General features: G+C 50.6%; 1 non-coding gene across 1 annotated transcript; it reads left to right on the top strand.

The window, feature by feature from the left end:
* Positions 1 to 437: 437 nt before the first annotated feature.
* On the top strand, positions 438 to 509 carry trnap-ugg (transfer RNA proline (anticodon UGG)). Its single transcript has one exon. It is a non-coding gene; the product is annotated as a tRNA-Pro (tRNA).
* The last annotated feature ends 5491 nt before the right edge of the window (positions 510 to 6000 follow it).

The raw sequence follows: 6000 nt of genomic DNA, 5'->3' as shown, positions 1-6000 counted from the left end.
CTATCGACCTCAGATACTGTTGCCCGTATAGCTGATGGGAAATCAGACTGTCATCTGTGTGTTTTGTTTTCTTTAAAGAAAATGTGTTTTTTACAAGTTCGTTGTTGTTGTTGTTGTTGTTGTTGAGGAGGAGGTGGAGGACATGTAGTGTGTTGTTGAGGAGGAGGAGGACGAAATGTGGTTTGCCGACTTGTTATGGAGACCTTTGCTGAACGTGTACTCCTGAGCTGCACCAAAGGAGAGGCATTCTTTTCAGTTGTTTGCGGGCCTGCTGAACCATGCTCTCAGTGCTGTCTCACTGGGGATGGCGTTACCATTCTGGAAAGACACGTCAGCGCTACAGTCCATGCTATCAGTCAGTGAGCGTAGGTCTCCCGGTCTGCCCCAAAGCAGTTACGCGCTTGCCCAGCAGAAACTGTGACACAGTCAGATAACTTGGCTCGTTGGTCTAGGGGTATGATTCTCGCTTTGGGTGCGAGAGGTCCCGGGTTCAACTCCCGGACGAGCCCGCTTGGCTCTGCTTTGCATTCTCTGAAGCATTCGTTTGTTCTCTCTCGATGCTTGGCTTCTGGGCTCCTCTGCACCAGGGAGGTCTTTCAACCTCAGATACTGTTGGCTGTGTAGCTGATGGGAAATCAGACTGTCATCTGTGTGTTTTGTTTTCTTTAAAGAAAATGTGTATTTTACAAGTTCGTTGTTGTTGTTGTTGAGGAGGAGGAGGACATGTAGTGTGTTGTTGAGGAGGAGGAGGACGAAATGTGGTTTGCCGGCTTGTTATGGAGACCTTTGCTGAACGTGTACTCCTGAGCTGCACCAAAGGAGAGGCATTCTTTTCAGTTGTTTGCGGGCCTGCTGAACCATGCTCTCAGTGCTGTCTCACTGGGGATACGGTTACCGTTCTGGAAAGACACTTCAGCGCTACAGTCCATGCTATCAGTCAGTGAGCGTAGGTCTCCCGGTCTGCCCCAAAGCAGTTACGCGCTTGCCCAGCAGAAACTGCGACACCCTCCGTTAACTTGGCTCGTTGGTCTAGGGGTATGATTCTTGCTGAGGGTGTTAGAGGCCCTGGGTTCAACTCCAGGACGAGCCCACTTGGCCCCACTTTGCAGTCACCGAAGTGTTTGTTCGTTTGCTCTTGAAGGCTGGCTTCTGGGCTCCTCTGCACAAGGGAGGGCTATCGACCTCAGATACTGTTGCCTGTATAGCTGATGGGAAATCAGACTGTCATCTGTGTGTTTTGTTTTCTTTAAAGAAAATGTGTTTTTTACAAGTTCGTTGTTGTTGTTGTTGTTGTTGTTGAGGAGGAGGAGGAGGACATGTAGTGTGTTGTTGAGGAGGAGGAGGACGAAATGTGGTTTGCCGGCTTGTTATGGAGACCTTTGCTGAACGTGTACTCCTGAGCTGCACCAAAGGAGAGGCATTCTTTTCAGTTGTTTGCGGGCCTGCTGAACCATGCTCTCAGTGCTGTCTCACTGGGGATGGCGTTACCATTCTGGAAAGATACGTCAGCGCTACAGTCCATGCTATCAGTCAGTGAGCGTAGGTCTCCCGGTCTGCCCCAAAGCAGTTACGCGCTTGCCCAGCAGAAACTGCGACACCCTCCGTTAACTTGGCTCGTTGGTCTAGGGGTATGATTCTTGCTGAGGGTGTTAGAGGCCCTGGGTTCAACTCCAGGACGAGCCCACTTGGCCCCACTTTGCAGTCACCGAAGTGTTTGTTCGTTTGCTCTTGAAGGCTGGCTTCTGGGCTCCTCTGCACAAGGGAGGGCTATCGACCTCAGATACTGTTGCCTGTATAGCTGATGGGAAATCAGACTGTCATCTGTGTGTTTTGTTTTCTTTAAAGAAAATGTGTTTTTTACAAGTTCGTTGTTGTTGTTGTTGTTGTTGAGGAGGAGGAGGAGGACATGTAGTGTGTTGTTGAGGAGGAGGAGGACGAAATGTGGTTTGCCGGCTTGTTATGGAGACCTTTGCTGAACGTGTACTCCTGAGCTGCACCAAAGGAGAGGCATTCTTTTCAGTTGTTTGCGGGCCTGCTGAACCATGCTCTCAGTGCTGTCTCACTGGGGATGGCGTTACCATTCTGGAAAGATACGTCAGCGCTACAGTCCATGCTATCAGTCAGTGAGCGTAGGTCTCCCGGTCTGCCCCAAAGCAGTTACGCGCTTGCCCAGCAGAAACTGCGACACGCTCCGTTAACTTGGCTCGTTGGTCTTGGGGTATGATTCTCGCTTAGGGTGCGAGAGGTCCCGGGTTCAACTCCTGGACGAGCCCGCTTGGCACTGCTTAGCATTCTCTGAAGCATTCGTTTGTTCTCTCTCGATGCTTGGCTTCTGGGCTCCTCTGCACCAGGGAGGTCTTTCAACCTCAGATACTGTTGGCTGTGTAGCTGATGGGAAATCAGACTGTCATCTGTGTGTTTTGTTTTCTTTAAAGAAAATGTGTTTTTTACAAGTTCGTTGTTGTTGTTGTTGAGGAGGAGGTGGAGGACATGTAGTGTGTTGTTGAGGAGGAGGAGGACGAAATGTGGTTTGCCGGCTTGTTATGGAGACCTTTGCTGAACGTGTACTCCTGAGCTGCACCAAAGGAGAGGCATTCTTTTCAGTTGTTTGCGGGCCTGCTGAACCATGCTCTCAGTGCTGTCTCACTGGGGATGGCGTTACCATTCTGGAAAGACACGTCAGCGCTACAGTCCATGCTATCAGTCAGTGAGCGTAGGTCTCCCGGTCTGCCCCAAAGCAGTTACGCGCTTGCCCAGCAGAAACTGCGACACGCTCCGTTAACTTGGCTCGTTGGTCTAGGGGTATGATTCTTGCTGAGGTTGTGAGAGGCCCTGGGTTCAACTCCAGGACGAGCCCACTTGGCCCCACTTTGCAGTCACCGAAGTGTTTGTTCGTTTGCTCTTGAAGGCTGGCTTCTGGGCTCCTCTGCACAAGGGAGGGCTATCGACCTCAGATACTGTTGCCTGTAAAGCTGATGGGAAATCAGACTGTCATCTGTGTGTTTTGTTTTCTTTAAAGAAAATGTGTTTTTTACAAGTTCGTTGTTGTTGTTGTTGTTGAGGAGGAGGAGGAGGACATGTAGTGTGTTGTTGAGGAGGAGGAGGACGAAATGTGGTTTGCCGGCTTGTTATGGAGACCTTTGCTGAACGTGTACTCCTGAGCTGCACCAAAGGAGAGGCATTCTTTTCAGTTGTTTGCGGGCCTGCTGAACCATGCTCTCAGTGCTGTCTCACTGGGGATTCGGTTACCGTTCTGGAAAGACACTTCAGCGCTACAGTCCATGCTATCAGTCAGTGAGCGTAGGTCTCCCGGTCTGCCCCAAAGCAGTTACGCGCTTGCCCAGCAGAAACTGCGACACCCTCCGTTAACTTGGCTCGTTGTTCTAGGGGTATGATTCTTGCTGAGGGTGTGAGAGGCCCTGGGTTCAACTCCAGGACGAGCCCACTTGGCCCCACTTTGCAGTCACCGAAGTGTTTGTTCGTTTGCTCTTGAAGGCTGGCTTCTGGGCTCCTCTGCACAAGGGAGGGCTATCGACCTCAGATACTGTTGCCTGTATAGCTGATGGGAAATCAGACTGTCATCTGTGTGTTTTGTTTTCTTTAAAGAAAATGTGTTTTTTACAAGTTCGTTGTTGTTGTTGTTGTTGTTGTTGAGGAGGAGGTGGAGGACATGTAGTGTGTTGTTGAGGAGGAGGAGGACGAAATGTGGTTTGCCGGCTTGTTATGGAGACCTTTGCTGAACGTGTACTCCTGAGCTGCACCAAAGGAGAGGCATTCTTTTCAGTTGTTTGCGGGCCTGCTGAACCATGCTCTCAGTGCTGTCTCACTGGGGATGGCGTTACCATTCTGGAAAGACACGTCAGCGCTACAGTCCATGCTATCAGTCAGTGAGCGTAGGTCTCCCGGTCTGCCCCAAAGCAGTTACGCGCTTGCCCAGCAGAAACTGCGACACGCTCCGTTAACTTGGCTCGTTGGTCTAGGGGTATGATTCTTGCTGAGGTTGTGAGAGGCCCTGGGTTCAACTCCAGGACGAGCCCACTTGGCCCCACTTTGCAGTCACCGAAGTGTTTGTTCGTTTGCTCTTGAAGGCTGGCTTCTGGGCTCCTCTGCACAAGGGAGGGCTATCGACCTCAGATACTGTTGCCTGTAAAGCTGATGGGAAATCAGACTGTCATCTGTGTGTTTTGTTTTCTTTAAAGAAAATGTGTTTTTTACAAGTTCGTTGTTGTTGTTGTTGTTGAGGAGGTGGAGGAGGACATGTAGTGTGTTGTTGAGGAGGAGGAGGACGAAATGTGGTTTGCCGGCTTGTTATGGAGACCTTTGCTGAACGTGTACTCCTGAGCTGCACCAAAGGAGAGGCATTCTTTTCAGTTGTTTGCGGGCCTGCTGAACCATGCTCTCAGTGCTGTCTCACTGGGGATACGGTTACCGTTCTGGAAAGACACGTCAGCGCTACAGTCCATGCTATCAGTCAGTGAGCGTAGGTCTCCCGGTCTGCCCCAAAGCAGTTACGCGCTTGCCCAGCAGAAACTGCGACACGCTCCGTTAACTTGGCTCGTTGGTCTAGGGGTATGATTCTTGCTGAGGGTGTGAGAGGCCCTGGGTTCAACTCCAGGACGAGCCCACTTGGCCCCACTTTGCAGTCACCGAAGTGTTTGTTTGTTTGCTCTTGAAGGCTGGCTTCTGGGCTCCTCTGCACAAGGGAGGGCTATCGACCTCAGATACTGTTGCCCGTATAGCTGATGGGAAATCAGACTGTCATCTGTGTGTTTTGTTTTCTTTAAAGAAAATGTGTTTTTTACAAGTTCGTTGTTGTTGTTGTTGTTGTTGTTGAGGAAGAGGTGGAGGACATGTAGTGTGTTGTTGAGGAGGAGGAGGACGAAATGTGGTTTGCCGGCTTGTTATGGAGACCTTTGCTGAACGTGTACTCCTGAGCTGCACCAAAGGAGAGGCATTCTTTTCAGTTGTTTGCGGGCCTGCTGAACCATGCTCTCAGTGCTGTCTCACTGGGGATGGCGTTACCATTCTGGAAAGACACGTCAGCGCTACAGTCCATGCTATCAGTCAGTGAGCGTAGGTCTCCCGGTCTGCCCCAAAGCAGTTACGCGCTTGCCCAGCAGAAACTGCGACACCCTCCGTTAACTTGGCTCGTTGGTCTAGGGGTATGATTCTTGCTGAGGTTGTGAGAGGCCCTGGGTTCAACTCCAGGACGAGCCCACTTGGCCCCACTTTGCAGTCACCGAAGTGTTTGTTCGTTTGCTCTTGAAGGCTGGCTTCTGGGCTCCTCTGCACAAGGGAGGGCTATCGACCTCAGATACTGTTGCCTGTAAAGCTGATGGGAAATCAGACTGTCATCTGTGTGTTTTGTTTTCTTTAAAGAAAATGTGTTTTTTACAAGTTCGTTGTTGTTGTTGTTGTTGTTGTTGAGGAGGAGGTGGAGGACATGTAGTGTGTTGTTGAGGAGGAGGAGGACGAAATGTGGTTTGCCGGCTTGTTATGGAGACCTTTGCTGAACGTGTACTCCTGAGCTGCACCAAAGGAGAGGCATTCTTTTCAGTTGTTTGCGGGCCTGCTGAACCATGCTCTCAGTGCTGTCTCACTGGGGATGGCGTTACCATTCTGGAAAGACACGTCAGCGCTACAGTCCATGCTATCAGTCAGTGAGCGTAGGTCTCCCGGTCTGCCCCAAAGCAGTTACGCGCTTGCCCAGCAGAAACTGCGACACCCTCCGTTAACTTGGCTCGTTGGTCTAGGGGTATGATTCTTGCTGAGGTTGTGAGAGGCCCTGGGTTCAACTCCAGGACGAGCCCACTTGGCCCCACTTTGCAGTCACCGAAGTGTTTGTTCGTTTGCTCTTGAAGGCTGGCTTCTGGGCTCCTCTGCACAAGGGAGGGCTATCGACCTCAGATACTGTTGCCTGTAAAGCTGATGGGAAATCAGACTGTCATCTGTGTGTTTTGTTTTCTTTAAAGAAAATGTGTTTTTTACAAGTTCGTTGTT

Source organism: Amia ocellicauda, chromosome 2 (assembly GCF_036373705.1).
Source record: "Amia ocellicauda isolate fAmiCal2 chromosome 2, fAmiCal2.hap1, whole genome shotgun sequence".
NCBI classification, from domain to species: Eukaryota; Metazoa; Chordata; class Actinopteri; order Amiiformes; family Amiidae; genus Amia; species Amia ocellicauda.
Note: the sequence above shows the minus strand (reverse complement) of the source record. Positions and strands in the feature narration are given on the sequence as shown.